General features: G+C 37.5%; 1 protein-coding gene and 1 long non-coding RNA gene across 4 annotated transcripts in view; one reads left to right on the top strand and one right to left on the bottom strand.

The window, feature by feature from the left end:
• LOC127935744 (H-2 class I histocompatibility antigen, Q9 alpha chain) overlaps window positions 1–19,951 on the bottom strand; it is a 273,397-nt gene that overhangs the window by 137,462 nt on the left and 115,984 nt on the right. The gene's annotated exons all lie outside the window — the stretch shown is intronic.
• Window positions 15,509–18,462, top strand: LOC127935761 (uncharacterized). Its single transcript, XR_008148163.1, has 4 exons — window positions 15,509–16,353; window positions 16,504–16,581; window positions 18,065–18,116; window positions 18,196–18,462. It is a non-coding gene; the product is annotated as an uncharacterized LOC127935761 (long non-coding RNA).

The following is a 19,951-nucleotide window of genomic DNA, read 5'->3' as shown; positions in this document are numbered from 1 at the left end:
GTGTAGAGGGCCAAGTCTGGAAGATTTTGATGCTAGAGAGAGTGTGGCCAGCTGGATTAGCCAAGGCCAAAGATCAAGAAGGCCAAACTACAGGAGTTGTCCATCTGAGGGGCATGTGACTGCAGTGGAGGATAGTCCACAAGACATTGAGCCATGATATGTTCAGTTTGAAGCCCTTAAAACCCTTCATTTAGATTTTCTTTTTATTTCATATATCTTGATGTTTTCGGTTTAAATTTCACCTCAGTGAAACACTTTAAGCACCAAAACTTTTTCAGTAAGTTACCTTTCTTGTAGATAGATGTGTTGACGGTGGTAGCAGTAGAATACTTCTGTCCTGACCCTAGTACAAGTTTTCATTCTAATCCTGAAAGTCTTAAATGCTTATGTCTTATAACATCACCTGTGTCCCTAATAACTGATTGTCTGATGAGTGCATCGCTGAACAAAAAGTGCAGAATTGCTGAACAAAAAAAGAGGTTTCAATAAATGCCACCTGCTTGGCGATAGCTGTAAATTTAAGCACAATAAAAGCTGTTGATTCCTGAGATGAGATGATTGTTTTCTAAAGACAGATATTGATTTCAATGGTTTGTATATCTTAAACCTGAATTGACTGCTTACCTCAATTGTAACTATTTCCCCCACACAAATGTTAATGCTCGATGCTAACTTAAGTCTTATACTATCACAAAACTTTTGAAACAGATACTTTAACTAAACTTATGTATGTCCTGAGATATTGAATATCAAATAAGATGGATCTAAATAATTGATCTTGAACACTATATTTTTTCTTACATTTTGTCAGTTATTTCTCAGCAGGAGAATGTGCAAATATATATTTTTTATTTACTGAAAGTCAGAGTTGAGCAGGAAGTAGTTACTAGTAATTTAGTTATTTTAATAATATTGGAAAATTTAAAATTCTCTTGATTAAAATGAGCCCAATTTTACAATAATCTGTCATTCAGATTTGAAGATATCAGTCATCGAATTATAACAAAACAAGAAAAAAACTCCAAATACACACATATGGTTTTACATTTATAACTTCATGAAACATGCTCTGATTGTAAAAAATGGCATATCATTATTTACAGCCGATTCTCCAGATTGAAATGAGTCCAAAATCAAAACAATCCATGATGATCTTTCATATGTAAAAAATACCTAAACCCATGAATCAGTTGGAGAGCTCTATTAAACATTTGACAGAACGTAGTGTTACAACCCCTTGGATCAAGGAGTAGCAACATGAATAGAGAGTCCATACAACATAATCAAATTTGCACAAATATGTGTTTTAATCAGAAAACAGCCATAACCACATTGAGGTAAAACATAAAAAAAATATAAAGATACAAAAACACAGCATCAAGCCTTGGACTGGAGAGCGTGAGAAAGTCCGCCTGACCACCAAACAGCAAGACCAGCAAAGACCAAGCCCCAATCTCCTTCCCTCCAGAGGGTAAGAAAGCCAGCATCTTATAGGCAGCATGGTTAATCACAATCAATTTTCCACACCTGCATCACAGCACTTAACCTAAAGACACAAAAAGTGTTACCCCGAGACACCTGCTGGGCAAAATAAAATACTACAGCCCCTTGGATCGTCACAGTAGATTCAGACTATAACTTTTGACTCTCCTTGCTATATTCGTGGAGTTATGAGTTGGTATTTTTGTGTATGGCACTCAGAAAGCAACAGTATTTAAATAGTATATTTTGGCGAGTCAAGAGCTAAACAAAAAGTCCTGTTTCATTACAAAATACTGTAACTTTTATAAACATTATACTATCACCAAAAAATGTTAATTAATATTTATTAAAAAATAAATATTTCATAAAACTGCAATTAAATTATATTATTTCTATAGTCTATACAAAAAAAGACAAAATAATAAGGCTGAATAAGCTGATCTATAGCATGTTAAATGATGGTTGCCTGTCTGTGAATGGTACACCCCTCTAAGCTCACAGAAGTGGTTTGACCCAAGTCCTCAGCAGCCAATGACATTGACCCGTTCAAACTGATTTTTAACGCGTACTTCACGTGTACTTCACGTGTATTTAACACGTGAAATACACGTTAAATACACGTTAAGTACGCGCTGATTTTTAACACGTAAACAACACGTATTTAACGCGTTAAATACGTGTTGTTTACGCGTGAAATACACGTATTTAACGTGTTGTTGACGCGTTAAAATTCACGTGAATTTGACCCTCTTGGCCTTCCATACTTGCGCCACGCATCCAGTGTGTCGCTGGCCTAACGTCTCATGTCAAAAGAAAATCACCAGTCATTGGATGTGTCAATCATACATCAATTTAAATAAACATTAACATACAGTAATAATCACGAAATATTTGGATTGGGACTCGAGTGGACTCGGGCATAAGTCCGATTCCTAATATGTTCGAGTCCGAGTCAATACCGAGTCAAAATGCACACGAGTCCATGACAAGACCGAGACCATTAAAATACGGTCTCGAGACCGAGTCCAAGACCGAGTCCGAGTCTCGAGTACTCAACACTGCACCGAGCTGAGCCAGATAATATACGCAAGATTGACTTGTTCTCGAGTCAAGAACCGTTTCTGTCAGACGCGTCCGTTTCGAGAACCGAGGAGCTGATGATACTATGTGTGATTCAGCGTGAAGCAGACTGACACACATAGCTTCTGAACCGAACTGATTCTTTTGGTGATTGATTCTGAACTGATTTTGTGCTAGTGTTATGAGCGCGGGTAAACTGAAGGTTTTTTTTTTTTTTTTTTTTTTTTTTATTTGCTGATGAACAATCAAACAACAAATACAAATAAAATTGAACAATTCCAACAATTAAATGACAGTGGATGACAGTAAAAAAAACAAAAAAAAACAAAGGAAGACAGTAAATATATTAAATATTGAAAACAAGGGGGGGGGGTATTACATCAAATTACATTTCACTCAACAAAACATCATACAGTTTCAAAAGTTTTACACTTTTTTTGTTTTTAATTATTTTCAGTGTCTTAATTAAGTAGTTGAAGTCATTATTTAATTTGGGTTCTCTTAGAGCAAACTTGCATTTATGAATAAAGTATTTTGCCAATAGAATAAATATGTTTCCAATATATTCTATTTTATGATTACAGTGAGAAAAATAACAAATTGCATCTCATTACAAAATCAATATCTAATTTTAGTTTTGAAACAAGGAATTTTGACAATTCCATCCAAAATTGAATAACAAGGGAACAATTAAAGAAAAGATGATCAATTGACTCAGTATTGCTTTTACAGAAATTACATTTAAAATTAACATTACCAAATTTAGATGTGATTTCATTAGTGGGATATATATTATGCAAAATTCTTAAGTGTAGTTCTTTCACCTTGTTGGGGATACAAAATTTGTAAGGCAAGAGCCATGCTTTTTTCCAATTAATATTTTCTATCAGAGAATTCCAAAAAAAAATTCCCCCTCGGGGTAATTCGTTTTCTTGACTGAAACACATTTCTTATCATTTTGTTACTACATTTTGGGTCGTAAATACTCTTGTCTTCAATCAGAAATTTCTGTTCACTCTTTACAATCTCTTCAAATGATAAATGACATTTCATTAGATGAACAAGACCATTTGGTATAGCTTTTACCATTGTAAGAAATTCCTTATGAATGACAGGGAAATTATGTTTAGACATGAAATCATTATAAGAATAAAAATTCCCTTGTGGGTCTAACAAATCACAAAGATAATCAATTCCCTTTTCATGCCAATTATTAAAAAAAATTGACTTGTTCTTTGCAAGAATAGTTTCATTATTCCATAGCTTTACTTTATGTGGGGAAAAATTGTGGACGAAGCAAAGTTTCCATGCCAACAGCGCCTGTTCGTGGAATTTAGAAAGTTTTATAGGGAGCTTAGAAGGAGAGAAATTACAGGTGAGCAAAAACTTAAACCCACCCACCTTTTTAAAGATATTGTGTGGGATAAAATACCAAATAGACTCTGGAAAATTGACACAACTCTTTACCCAATTCAATTTGAAAGTATTATTAACATCGAAAAAATCAAGCATTTCAAAACCTCCCTCAGCTTTTATACCACATAAAACCTGTTTCTTCAGATACTGATGTTTGTTTTTCCAAAAAAACTTAAATAATAAGCAATTAATCTGTTTACAGGCATTTTCATGGACGAATAATGAAAAAGATGGATATATAAAACGAGCTAGACCTTCAGCTTTTATTAAAAGAACTCTACCAAGAAAAGATAAATCTCTTTGAAGCCAATTGTTAAATATTGTTTTAGCTTTTTTAATTTTAGGAAGAAAATTCAAATCTAGTCTAAGAGATATTTTTTTGGAGATATGAATACCAAGATATTTAACATTATCTTTAATGGGTATATTATTCACAGAAGTTTCAAGAGAGTCATATAAACAAAGAATTTCACATTTAGGAATATTTAAAGTTAGACCAGAAGCCTCTGAAAATGCATTAATTGTTTCAAGAGCCTTACCAACCTGATTTGTATCCTCTAAAAACAGGGTTGTATCATCCACAAGTTGTGAAATTTTTATCTCACGGCCAAAAATGGACACCCCTTTAATATCAGGATTATTGCGAATACTCAGAGAGAGTAGTTCCACAACTAAAACAAACAAAAAAGGAGAGATTCCACAATCTTGCCTCACTCCCCTACTATTAGGAAATCTATTAGAAGTATCAAATTGTAAAAGAACCGAGCTATTGATGTCCTTATATATCATTTTAACAAATTTGATAAAGTTATCTCCAAAGCCAAACAACTCTAATGTCAAGAAAAGAAATTTATGTTCAATAGTGTCGAACGCTTTGTAGAAGTCTAGAAATGGTATGATTGCATCCGAATTAATATGATGTGAATAATCTATGAGATCTAAAATTAGTCTTATATTACAGCTTATATGTCGTTTAGGCTTAAAACCTGTTTGTGTTTCATTAATTATTTCAGACAAACCAGTTTTTAGTCTTCTGGCAAAAACTAATGACATAATTTTATAATCTAAATTTAGTAATGTGATTGGCCTCCAATTGTCAAGTGAGAGAAGATCTTTATCTGGTTTTGGTATTAGGGTGATGAACCCTTGTTTCATAGACGTACTTAATTCTTCATTAAAAATACAATCTTTGTACATTCTAAGTAGTGGCATCTTGATAGTTTCCCGAAAGTGTGCATAAAACTCAATGGTTAGGCCATCTGAGCCAGGGGATTTGCCATTCTTCATAGACTTCATTGCGTTAGTAAGTTCGGTTACAGTAAGCTCCTTTTCACAAACCGTTTTAAACTCATTTGAAATTACTGGAATGTAATGTTTAATTTTTTGAAGAAAGGAATTCACATAATTTACATTATAATTTGAACTATATAATTTATTAAAAAAAGAATATACATAATTATTTATTTCAGAGGGGTTTTTGTTAATATTACCATAAATTCTTAAAGCCGTTACAGAGTTTCTTTTTTATATTTCTTTTTTCCAAAGAAAAGAAATAGCTCGTATTTTTCTCACCCATTTCCAACCATTTAGCCCTGGATCTTATAAAGGCACCTTTGGCTAAATCAAGGTAAAGATCATCTATTTCATTTCGCAAATCAGATAAATAAGTTTCCTCTTCTGTGCTAAGATTTTCTTTAGACAATAACTTTTCAAGATCATTAAGAAGAACTTGACATCTTTGGGAATTTACCCTTTTAAGTTCTTTACCTCGACGCATTGCCAGTTGTCTAACTTTAAATTTGAAAAATTCCCATCTTTGGATATGGCTCATAGATTCATCCTCCAGAATAGAAGCAGTTTTTTTTTAACACAATCTACAAATTTTGTATCTGAAATTAACTTATTATTAAATTTCCAATACCCACGAATTCTTTTACAACTATTTGTATTGCCAATTAAAGAAATTAAGATTAATTTGTGATCAGATAAAGGAGCATAAGTATTCAAAGTATCCAAAACAAAATGAACTGCATTAGTAGAAAGGAGCCAAAAATCAATTCGAGATTTACGAGTAAAAGCATTATTTGTCCATGTATATTCCTTATCATGAGGATGTAAAAAGCGCCAAACATCAGTGACCTGTAAGTCATCACAATTACAAATACAATGTACTTATGAGTGGCGAAAATGAAATATTTAATTTACATTTGTCGGGTCTCGGGGCTAATCACCTGCCTTTTTGGTGTGTGTTTGGATCTCTTGTCAGCTCACCGCGTCTACCTGTTTGAGTTTTCCCCGCCCTCCTTGTTTCGGTGTTGTGAACCCTAATTACTCGCCACCTGTTTTCTATGTTCTTCTAATTTCTTCCCCTTATCAGTCCCCGTGTTTCTCTGTCTATTGTCAGACTGTTGTTACTCGTATCAATAGCTCTGATCTTCTAGCTGTTCTTGGCACTCTCCTTTGTCGTGTCTTGTCCTCAGGCTCCAGTGTGTTTAGCGGTTTTCTCTGCCCCCTGTTCCCCCAAGGCGCAGTGCTCTTGGAAGCTTCAGTGTCATCCCTCCGGTGTCAGCGGTCATACAAATAACTGTGGAACGTTACTCATCGGTTTGATTCATCTGCTTCGACTATTCTTCCAGTCACTACGAGTAATCCTGTGAATGTGACTCATCTGCTCTGCCTCCTCTGCTTTAAATAAAGCCTTGCGTAAACCCGCATCTGAATCCTGCCCATTTCTCCTGACAACATTTGTGTTCTTTCAAAGTATATTATTTCCCCAATAAGTACACTTTATAAAAGTATACTTAAGTGCACTTCTTTTTCACAAGGGTACTGAAGTTGCTTTAGGTAGAGTGTAAAAGGCTGTGAATCAAATCATTTGCTGCATTCGGTAACTAGAGGAAAACAGCTGATGGAAACCGACTCAGTGTGAGCAGGAATATCTTCATTCCACTTCAGTACTGCATTTCACGCAAGCCTTTATGTGGACTAATCACTTCACTGCACACAGCTGTTCCAACTCACATTGTTTGCAACTCTCTACATATACCCTGTTTGTTTCTGTCGTTGTCATGGAGTCCCTGGTTTATGTCACCTGGTATTTTTGTGTTCCCTGGTTTTTGTCATGTTTCTTGTTTTGGACTGCTTTTCTGGATTTTGACCTTTAGTCTGGCTGATTACGATTCTGGATGACCCAGTAAACATTGCTACTGGATCTCCCTGTTTGTGTGTGCGTCCGTGACAGAAGGACTCCATCATGCCCAGATCCAGCGGTGTGGGATTTTGTATCCGTTCCCCAGTCACCATGGAGGAGCAGAGGGGGAGACTCTTGAACCTAACCACCATTCGTCAAAGGGGGAGTGAGGTGGGTGGTCTGGCTCAAGTATTTTGGTCCATGGCAGTAGGGCTAGGATATAATGATGAGGCACTAAAGGACTTGTTTAAGGACTGCCTGGATGACCCTTTGCCTCGGTGGAAGATGAAGGGGCTGGAGGTCCTGGAGTTTTGGGGTTTCACCAATTACCTACACCATCGTGGTCTATGGGATACACGAGCCATACCTGTGTCTCCAGGCCACCAGCCCAGCGCCACTGCACAAGATGGCCGCCGCCCCCATGCCAATGCACAAGATGGCAGCCACAGTCGACCTTTGAGAGTCGAGTCAGGTCCCAGTGGACTTTCCGGAGTCAGGTCCCCATGGACCCTGTTGATTTCCTAGAGTCTAGTCCGTTCCCTGTTAATTTCCCAGAGTCGGGTCAAGTCACCATTATCACCCATGAGTCAAGTAAAACCACAGTTAAACCTCATTAGTCAAGTCAAGTCACTGTTGATCTCCATGAACAAAGTCAGGTCACTGTTGATCTCTGTGAACTGGGTCAAGTCACGGTTGGTCTTTATGAGCACAGTCAGATCACTTCTTCCAGAACCTCATCACATCTCAGTAGGTCTTCCAGAGCTTCGTCATATCACAACAGATCATCCAGAGCCTGGTCACGTCTCAGCTTAACTTTCAGAGCCTTGTCACATCCTGTCTGTTGCACCCAGCAATGCTCTCTCCAACTGTTTTATTTATGTCAAGGAGACTGTTACGGCAGTTGAACCTCCAGAGGTGGCGGCAATTGCTGCAGAACCTTCAGAGGCCATCTACCCTCTCGTCATGGCGCCGATACTCCTTCGCTGGCGCCGATACAGGATGGCTGCCTCCGTGACGAGCTCTGCATATGTTTTTGTGTTTTTGTTAGTTTGTCCTGTCTTTAGTTATATTCCTGCCATCAGTTTCACCAGGGAAGAACTGCTGAACATTCGGCAGAACGCACCACAAGATGTTTTTCCGGATTTCAATTATTCAGATGTTTTAGTGAACGTTGTTATCGGAGGAGCGGCGGCGCTGATCAAGCGCTTCAGGACGCGCAGACGGGGGAAGCGGGCGGGAGCGCTCGTCAGACTCAGGAAGCGCGGATTTCGAACGCCGTTGCCTAGCATCCATCTGGCAAATCTCCGCTCTCTACCCAACAAAACGGACGAACTCCTTCTGCTTTCTCGGACAAATAAGGATTTCTCACACTCTGCTGCTCTGTGTTTCACGGAAACCTGGCTGAATGACACCATACCGGACAGCGCGCTCCATCTGCCGGGCTTTCAGCTGTTTAGAGCAGATCGCGAATCAGAATCCACGGGGAAATCGCGCGGCGGCGGGACATGCTTTTACATCAATGAACGGTGGTGTACAGATGTAACTGTGTTAAAGAAGACGTGCTGCTCAAATCTCGAAACACTCTTCATTAACTGCAAGCCGTTCTATTCGCCGCGGGAGTTTCACTCGTTCATTCTGGTCAGTGTTTACATCCATCCGCAAGCTCATGTGAGCTCAGCTTTACAGAAACTCGCTGATCAGATCACAGAGACAGAACAACAACACCCGGACTCTGTTTTAATCATTCTCGGGGACTTTAATAAAGCCAATCTGTCCCGTGAACTGCCAAAATACAGACAGCATGTTACATGTCCCACAAGAGACAGTAATATATTGGATCACTGCTACACCACAATAAAGGATGCATTTCATTCTGTTCCACGAGCAGCTTTGGGACGTTCTGATCACCTTCTGGTTCATCTTATACCGTCCTACAGGCAGAAACTAAAATCAGCTAAACCTGTATCAAGGACTGTAAAAAGATGGACTAATGAAGCAGAGCAGGATTTACAATCTTGCTTTGACCTCACTGATTGGAGTGTTTTTGAAGCTGCTGCCACCGATCTGGATGAACTCACAGAGACCGTAACATCATATATCAGTTTCTGTGAGGATATGTGTATTCCTACAAAGACTCAACTAATTTACAATAATGACAAACCGTGGTTCACTGCAAAACTCAGACAGCTCCGTCAGGCCAAAGAAGATGCTTACGTGAAGGGGGACAATGTCTTGTATAAACAGGCTAAATACACATTGGAAAAGGAGATCAAAGTGGCAAAGAGGAATTATTCTGAAAATATAAGGACTCAGTTCACTTCCAACGACTCCGCATCAGTGTGGAAAAGTCTAAAGAACATCACCAATTACAAGACACCACCCCCCAGCACCGTAGAGAATCAACGACTGGCAGACGATCTGAACGAGTTTTACTGCAGGTTTGAAAGAACACCCATCACCTGCCCTGAACGCCTCCCCACACAACCATTCACACCCTTCACAACTCCTGCAACCAGCCCTGAATGCCTCTCCAAACAACCGTTCACACCATTAACAGCTCCTGCAACCCATCCTGAACACCTCTCCAATCAAGCACTCTCACCATTCACACCTCCTGCATCCCCCCTCTCAGGTGGGGCACCTGCAATTCAGATCAGCGAGGATGCGGTGCGCCAGGTCTTCCGGAAGCAAAAAAGGAAAAAAGCACCAGGCCCAGATTGTGTTACACCAGCCTGTCTGAAATCCTGTGCTGACCAGCTGGCCCCCATCTTCACACAGATCTTCAACAGATCGCTGGAGCTGTGCGAAGTCCCTTCATGCCTCAAACGTTCCACCATCATCCCCATCCCTAAGAAACCCAAAATTACAGGACTAAATGACTACAGGCCTGTGGCTCTAACGTCTGTAGTCATGAAGTCATTTGAAAAACTGGTGCTGGCCCACCTGAAGGACATCACTGGGCCCTTGCTGGATCCTCTTCAGTTTGCCTACAGAGCAAACAGGTCTGTGGACGATGCAGTAAACATTGGACTGCATTATGTTCTGCAACACCTAGACAGACCGGGGACTTATGTGAGGATCCTGTTTGTGGACTTCAGCTCGGCATTCAACACGATCATCCCAAACCTCCTCCTGCCCAAACTAAATCAGCTCTCCGTGCCCACCTCCATCTGTCAGTGGATCAACAGCTTCCTGACAGACAGGCAGCAGCTAGTGAGGCTGGGAAAATACACATCCAGCACCCGTACAATCAGCACCGGAGCTCCCCAGGGCTGCGTTCTCTCCCCACTGCTCTTCTCCCTGTACACTAATGATTGCACATCTAAGGACCCCTCTGTCAAGCTCCTGAAGTTTGCAGATGACACCACACTCATCGGCCTCATTCAGGACGGTGACGAGTCTGCTTACAGACAGGAGGTAAAAGAGCTGGCTGTCTGGTGCAGTCTCAACAACCTGGAGCTTAACACGCTCAAAACAGTGGAGATGATCGTGGACTTCAGGAGAAACCCCCCTGCACTCCCCCCACTCACCATCATGAACAGCACTGTGACTGCAGTGGAGTCATTCAGGTTCCTGGGAACCACCATCTCTCAGGACCTGAAGTGGGACATTCACATTGACTCCATTGTGAAAAAGGCCCAGCAGAGGTTGTACTTTCTCCGCCAGCTGAGGAAGTTTAACCTGCCACAGGAGCTGCTGAAACAGTTCTACTCCACCATCATTGAATCCATCCTCTGCACTTCAGTAACTGTCTGGTTCAGCTCAGCTTCTAAATCTGACCTCAGAAGACTACAGAGAGTAGTCCGGACTGCTGAGCGAATCATCGGTTCAACCCTCCCATCTATTCAAGAACTGTACTTATCCAGAGTGAGAAAAAGGGCTGTCAAAATCACTCTGGACCCCTCACATCCAGCACACTCCCTCTTTGAACTGTTGCCATCTGGTCGACGCTACAGAGCACTGAGCACTAGAACGACCAGACACAGGACCAGTTTCTTCCCTCAGGCAATCCATCTTCTGAACAGCTGATAATAATGGCGAACACACTACACTTTATATTTATATGCACACACACTTTATTTATCTAACACACATACTTAGTATACACTTAATTTTGCACACAATATATATGTACATACATAACTTCACTTTGTAATATACCTGCCTACAATTGTCATTTGTATATTGTCATTCACTGTCTACATATTTGTATTTTTATTCTTTTATTATGTGTTTTATGTTCTGTCGCTGTCATTCTGTTGTACTGCGGAGCTTCTGTCACGAAAACAATTTCCTCGTATGTGTAAACATACCTGGCAATAAAGCTGATTCTGATTCTGATTCTGATTCTGATGGCTATGGACTCATTGCCTGTCCTGTTATGGCCGTGGAGGCCATCTATGAACTCACCGCCTGCCCTGTCATGGCCATGGAGGCCATCTACCATCTCATTCATGTTCTCTATTTCACGGCTTTGGTAGTCCTCATAAATTTAGGTTATAAAATTTAGGTTACTGGAAAGTAACAAGCTTTGTAGCTAAGATCAAGCATTTCATTGACTCGTTATGTGAGCATTTTAGACAGAAGCAATCATGAATATATATTGGATTTTAATAATTGAACTAATAATACATCAAACTACGATTCACACAGTAAATATGCATATAACAATACAAACAGTAAAAACAAATACAAAACATAACAGAAACAGATGAGAGAGAGAGAGAGAGAGATAGAGAGAGGATGAGAGGGCAAGCGACAGAAAGTGAAAGTAATAATACAGAATACAGAGAATAATCGTTCAGTATGGCAAAATCATAGACAGTAACCTTTTGAAAGACAACAAGCAATCAGATCACCTTGAAAAGGTAAAAGACAAACTTTGAGCAGCATCTAAATCTCTATAGAAAATAATCCTTGCAAGTGGTCTCTTTGTGACTCGCAAGACGAACGTGCGTGTGTCATTCTTTTGGAGCTGGGCGTGTTCTCTCGTGTCTTCCGGGGTGAGCAGACTTGCGAGAAGTTTCAAAGGTTCACCAAACGAAATGATTACCAAAGAAATGGTTCAGAGTTCATCTTCCTCGTAGGGAGAGGCGAATATGAGAATAAACAGTATAGAAAAGAAAAGAAAAACGGAGATGAGAGCTCCATGAGGAGCCCTCGAAGAAGGTATTCTCTCAGATGAAGTGTTCGGACAAAAAGCATCAAGAACTTCTTGGGTCAGTCCTCTTATGGATTTACTGGTACACGCACCAGTCAAACCTCTTATGGATTGACTTGTGCGCAAACAACCAATGAACGTCCGCGATCTGAAGCGGGAAAAAGTTCCTTTGTCTCTGAGGAAACACCCACTCGTGTGAGTTATGGTGTTATCACAATTCAGCAGTTATATTCTAGCAAGTTGGTAACTCCAGAATAAATATATTTTACATTAATTCCCTATATTTGAATAGTTCAGTCACAACATGACGGTTAAACAGATACCAAGAATGACGAGTATAACTTATAGAAACATGAAGTTACATTCATATGCAGGATTACACACATTTAAAGTTTGATTAACACACAATAAAATTGCAGATACTCCAATTTGATATGGGAAGACATCGAAGCACAAAAAGGCAATACTCAATACATTTAGAATACATTGAGAAAAGGTACTTTACAAGAATTCCAGTGAGCTGGGCTTTCCTGTTGCTCCGAGTTGGGTCATAAAGTTTTATGACCTGGTCAGGGGTAGGGTTACAAACTCATGACTCTATTTGAGAAGATTAATTCCAAAAACATTTCCAAGTTACAAGTCAGCAAATTATAATCCTCGCATAACAGGATTAACCAGTTATAACTGTGAACAATCATTTCAGCATTCTATTTGTTTATATCGACATTCAGCATTTATTTTAAGCTGAGAACTGATTTAAAATCTGTGATATCACTGACCCCTGAGGGCGTTTTTAAGAAAGGGTATTTCTTAAGTATATCCAGTGATTCAATCTCTTACCTCCCTTCTTCACCACGCAAACGTACACTGCAAGTACTGGATATGCTGGACATTCACATGACCCTCAACAGAGGACGCATCCTCACCATCCTCACCAATGACAGCAATCGCCTATTGGATCAAATTCCATAAGTTCATAATAAAAGTTGAATCCCCAAAAACAAATGATGTAATTCACTTTTTCCTAACCTTACATTTGAATAGAGAGAGATATATTAAATTTAAGGCTGCACAATGAATTAAAAAAAAAAAAATCATTACATCTCAAATCAACCAAATTTCAGAAACTTCCCTTCATTCGTCATTCCAGCCCTAACTTAACGCGGGCTACAATCCCATTGGATGACACGAATTTAAAGAAGGCTTGCTGCGAAAATGTGTACTTGAACTTTGAGGCAAAGTAAAGGTACCCCATATAGTGTTAAATAAACGTTAAATAGTTTCGTATTCATTGTACTTTTGCTAAGAAAGATAAGTACATGTATTTGTTAAACTCTAAATTAAAAGCAAAATTTAAAACAGCTTTTTAATAGGTTTAAAATTAAAATTAAAATGCAGGCCTAAATTAATACATTTGCTTTTTTTAAATTGTATTATACTGATGCCCTGAATAATCAGTTAAATGTTATGTGTTTGTTTACTGTTCAGAGCTAGTCAGTAAAGATGTGGGCTCTTAAATATATTGGGTTATGTTGTGCATCTTTTCCAAATAACCAACAACTCATGAAAATGTATATCTTACTGTTTGATCTATTTTGGGTGACTGTTTCATACACTTTGGCTCACTCCTTTTGTCACACAAGTAATTGTACCTTTTTGGGGGGATTAAATGGTCCAAACATGGACCCTCTGACAGCTGAAAACATATTTGTACCTTTTTTACCCTTAAATGGTATATTTAAGTACCCCAAGGTGCAACTACGACCCATTAAGGGTTTGACAGGAGCGAGGAGCGGATTTTTTAAAAGTCGAAGCATTGTGGTTTTCACTCGCTCCAAGAGCGCTCCACCACCGCTCCATCACGAGTACAATTCATGCCAACGGCACTTAATATAACTGCATATTTAGCAAGTATTCACGTTAAACATATTTAACTATAGCTTGATACAGATGGGTCTCTCAAATCAGAAGGTTACAATGACGACAATATCCGAGCGGGAAGTTATAGGTTAGTTCTCAAGGAGTTTGTCTGTTCCTTTTACTGAATATTTTCGGGTCGAAGCATGATTTAAACAGTTACAGCACATTCACACGCAATCGCTATCGCAATAATGCATTCAAAGAAATGTAATCTTACAGTGTTACTTCATCTGTATCTGATTTTGAATGAGCAGAAATCTGAAAGAAATGCATTGATCTGTAGATAAAATAAAAATTTACTGTTATTTTCATCACAAACAAAATTTGCACAGCAGAATACAGTAATTATATTAATGCTGACATCCATGTTATTAGTTTGGCATGTGGTAGGAAAAAAAATGTTTGCACACAATAGCCTTAGCCACTTTGAAACTCTCCTGTCATTTTATTTTTTTTATTTTAATATAGGCTACGTTATGAACATAACATTTCAAACATACTGAAATACTTTAGCCACGGAGCGGTGTTTCTGGTATCACTGAGCGCAAGGTGGAGCGGGAGCGGGAAATTGTTAAATGCTCTGAGCGCAGAGGGGAAATTGTTGCCATTAACTCCGCTAACATACTATGCTCCAGATGTGTTAAATTATATTTTTATATTATATTAATTAAATTATATTTTTCTGGTGTCATATATCTGATCAGCTCAACACTCTTCCTTCTGTCTTGTGTTCATTGTGAATACACATTTCACCAACAACATTTCTACAAATTCTGCTGCACACCTGCAGTGGTAATTATAGTCATTTTGATTCCGAATAATATTTCATATCAACTTTGGGAAGGAATCATGCATTTTAACGTCACAGATCTATAATTCTAAAATATTCGGTTGAATTTAAAGCAAAAGTTAATAAAAATATTCTGATGAGATATGGATACTGTTTTGACAACAGAAAGACAGACATTCACCACCTGCCCCTTTCTGTGAAGTCAATGTTTTGAATGGAACCAATGCACAAAAATATTCACACAGCTTATATTAATTAAATTAAATAATATTAAATAATATAATTCATATTTATTATCCTTAAATCAAGAAAAATATCTATAGTTTACTTCATGTGAAGGTTTAACAGTACAGTAATACAGAGTCAGTGTCGCTAGAATTATAACTTGATTTCCTGTTATACAGCAGCTCTCCAGTGCGGAGCTAGCTAATAATAAAATAATTTTAAATAAAGTGGGGGAAATATTTCATTAAAGTTTTAGTTCGCTAGATCAAACCAAACTGTTTTGCTTATCATAACCCAATAAGGTATTTTAAGAGAGATTGTATTTATTAATAAAATGTTTATCCAAAAATAAAACGTCCTATCACTTACCTTTACTTTATATTATACATATGGCTTACAATAAGAGATGTTAAGAGACAGAATGATTTGTCATTCAGCTACTTCCTCATATAACTAATCAAATGGCAAATAGGAGTTTCTCTCTTATGTCATTTTGTGTGCCAAATATATTTGTTTAAATTAATTGTATTAATAATACATAATGACTTTCAAAAGTGGAAGTAATTACCTTTATTTGTTATAATATGTATATTTTAACTAATTGAAAAAGATAAATAATCAATAAATGTCTAACCATGAGATGTCGACCGAGTTTGGAGAGCCCTGGCTCAGCACAGTTGGAGTATTTGAAGCTTTGTTTATGAACATGGCGGTGTGGTCATACAATGACTTTAAACCGGACACTACTCTGAGCTGTTCACATTATACATATGCTCCAGATATGTAATCAGGTCCTCCTTTTTGGAATGGTAAACATGACACTAGTCATCACTCACACAAATAAATCATTTAATATTTTGATAATTGAATTGGTTTTTGCTGTTCAAAATTATTATTTTTTTTAACACATTGCACTTCATGTGTTTACAGATTTGTGCAGAATTTGACACATACAGAATTACCATAGGCCCATCAGAATCAACAATCTTTGCCAAACTGGATCCGGACTGCAAAACTTATGAAGATGTTTGCATAATGAAGAAGAGTCCTTGGACAAATAATGAAACCCTCTTGGTGCCCACTACACATGTAAGAACAACCTTGTATTAAAACATTATTCTCTCACTGGTTACTGGAAATTGACAAAAAAAGACAGATATAATAAGATAAGGTTTATTAATACAATAAATACAAAATGTGTGGTATTACTATAAACTGATAGATTTATTTTGATGCAAGGCAGGGGTGTCCAGACCTGCTCTAGGAAAGCCAGTGTTCTGTGGGGTTCAGCTCTAACACACCTGCCTGGAACTTCAGGTAAGACTTTTTTGTTTTAAAATTCCCAAGAACCTTGATTAGCTGGTTCAGGTGTGTTTAAATGGCTAGATCACCCAAAAATAAACATGTCATTATTCACCCTCATGTCGTTTCAAACCCGTAAGACCATCATTCATCTTCAGAGCACAAATTATGATATTTTTTAGGGATGCCCCGATCATGATTTTTCATGGCCGATACCGATTTTTTTACAAGCAAACTGGACAATTTTTTTTTTTAATCTTTAAGCAACAAACAAGAAGGAAGGACAGTCCACAGTCTACAGTCCAAAATTGAGGAAAAGCTCAATAAAGCCCCTTTCACACTGCGATTCCGGCAAATACAGGTCCCGTAACGACACGTGACATCAGGGCGTGACGTGTAATGTACGAGTCGAAAACATTAGGCAGGTAATACTTTCACTGAATCTGGCGAACGATCTCGATCTTTTTTTTTTTTCAGTGAACGTTGATCTTCCTTCAAAACAGCCGCTAAAAGAGTCGCACGATAACGTGCTTCATCACTTAGACATGGCGTTAGATCTGGCTTTTGTTCACACAGCGCTTGTCCCGGGATTGAACCCAGCAATGTTACTACGTCCCCGACCCGAGTTCAATGCTGGAATCAATCCCGGGATGTGTTTGCTTTCACACAGAAGTAATGTAGTCGGAGCACACGGGCGCACTTCCGGAAAAACCGGCCGGAAAAAATTCCAAAGACCGACCGATTACCAATCGCATATTTAAAGCAAAAACCGTCTGGTTTCCGATTTATGGCCGGTCAATTGGTGCATCCCTAATATTTTTATGAAAATGCGAGAGATTTCTGAACCTCCATAAAGGCTGCAATGCAACAGAAATGTTCCCAGAGTCATAGTAAGGACATCAGTAAAACAGTTCATGTGACATCAATGCTTCAGCCACAATTTTTACAAAGGTACAAGAATACATTTTGTAAAGAAAACAAAAATATCGACTTTATTCAACAACTCTTCTCCAAATCACATATTCTGCCATTATGGAGAGTAACAAGAGGCATGAACATTGCTTTCCTCAGCATGTAATCAAGGCTCAGTGCATGCGTGTTTTAGGTCAGCAGCACCATGCGCATGATTTATTTACGTGATGTTGATTAATGGTGGAAGATGCGATTTGGAAAATAATTGTTGAATAAAGTCGCTGTTTTGGTTTTGTTTGCACAAAAAAGTATTTTTGTTTACTTTGTAAAATTATGGTTGAACCACTGGTGTCACATGGACTGTTTTACTGATGTCCTTACTATGTTTCTGGGTCTGGGAACATTCCAGTTCTGTTGCTTACCGTACAGGGTCCAGATGTGTGTACCATTTCCCACTGTAATGTTTGTTAGAATCCCATCTTGACTGCTTGCCTGGATTTCCCATAAGAAGATGAATGACTGACTTTTTTTCATGTAATTTTAGAAAAAAAAAACAAAGTTTAAATTTTGTTGTTTTCATCTTCAGACTAATGAAATTGAAGTATCCAAATGAAGACCCTAGCAGTATGGAGTATATGGTGAGTTCAAGGTTAATAAATGATTTGTTAAAGTTAATACACAAGAATTTGAGTTCTCCATCCTTTTAAATACTTCTAGGATACAGACGTTGCCAGCAGTCAGGAGGTGATCCAGAAGACTCGTGGGATCTATTTGAAGCTGCATCATTGAAGACTATCCAGCAGATGTTGGCGTTTTAAAGGATACAGTTCTTCAGGACCTAAAGCAGTTTACAGTCTGCAAAACCATGTTTCTGGGACTGATTTATGGACTGAACTTGAGCAACCCTCCTGAACTCGGGTACACATTTGGAATACTGAAGAAGTTATTTCTGGATCCAGTTCCTGTTCCTGGAATAAGGTTTGATTGGTTGCCCATGAATGCCAATTAGAATTTTATTTGCTATTTTGTGTAATTTTGTAATGTGGTTTAAACTGTATTTTACTGTGTGTAATTATTTATTGCTTGTTTAACAAATACACTTTCATCATTTGTGACATCTTGTCTTTTGTCTCATTACAAGACAAATCACACAAAAAATGCTTTGTTGAAGGGAGTAACTTTAAAAAGAAAATATTGTGTTAAGGTAACTAGAACTAATTGTGTGGAACCACTGTCCATAATTGAAATGAGTAGTTTGAAACAAACCTCATGTTGATAGAGTGAAACAAATTTGGCTAGATTGTAATAAACCAAAACATGTTGAGTTAACTGGTTTAAGTTGAAGCAAAGTCAATAAATTGAGTTGGTTGGACATTACTATTTCACATAGATTCTACCTCATTCAATTGTGTTGTCACAACACAAGGAGTTTGTATAGATTCAAAAAAATCCATTAATGTTATCAAAACACAATTTGGTTGTGTGGAACCACTGTCCATATTTGACTTGAGTAAGTTTAAAGAGTAATTTTTTTTGAGTGTGTGTTTGTCTTCAAAAATCTAGGGGTTCTTAATTTAAACACATTTCTCTAACTTATGCAGCTATGTAAACCTGGGTTCTCCACTAGCATTCAAAAAATAAATAAACTTTTGGTGCTTTCATCAAAGTTTGACAGAGCTGGAAAAACTGATGTCACTGATGCCAGACATTATATATATATATATAAAAAAATTAAACAGTTACGGAGGCATGTACAGCAGTTAGGTGAGACAGCACCTTCTCGACTGGATGAAAGTGTAGAGGATTTTGAAGCTTAGGCATGTCATGTTCATTGCATTACATGTTTGTAAGTACATATCCATAACCTATATTTAAAAATATGTACGAAATTAATGAAATCATGTTTTTTTTTTTTTTTTTTTTACATTTGTTTAGTTTATATCATGCATTAATTCAAGATATTTTGCAAGTAATATACATAATATAAGAACATATCATTTAAAATGTGCACACAATGTTTTTATATTTAATTCATATATTGCATATACATTAATCAAAATAATATTTTATATATATACATATTTCATTTTAAATGTAAAATATATACTAAGACTATATAAAAACATATATATGTCACATATATGTAAGCAATATGCTATGCATATATGTTTAGTTTGTATATTTAACATATATACAAAGAAATATATGTCATGTATATTGAAAATTATATATGTGACATATATAAAAAAACACTATTATACATACATAAAATATATGGGCTAGTTTTATATGTCAATATATGAAATTGTTCCATTTTCTAATAGGTTTTATATATGGGCAGATATATATGTACATATATGTTTTCCCTTTCTATGTGGATATATTTAATATATGTATATTTCATATGTGTACATATATTACATTTCCGTATGGGCTTAACTGAACATCTGAGTAAAGTAAGATTAAAAACGGT

Source organism: Carassius gibelio, chromosome A19, assembly GCF_023724105.1.
Source record: "Carassius gibelio isolate Cgi1373 ecotype wild population from Czech Republic chromosome A19, carGib1.2-hapl.c, whole genome shotgun sequence".
NCBI classification, from domain to species: Eukaryota; Metazoa; Chordata; class Actinopteri; order Cypriniformes; family Cyprinidae; genus Carassius; species Carassius gibelio.
This window is presented reverse-complemented; position numbering and strand designations above follow the sequence as displayed.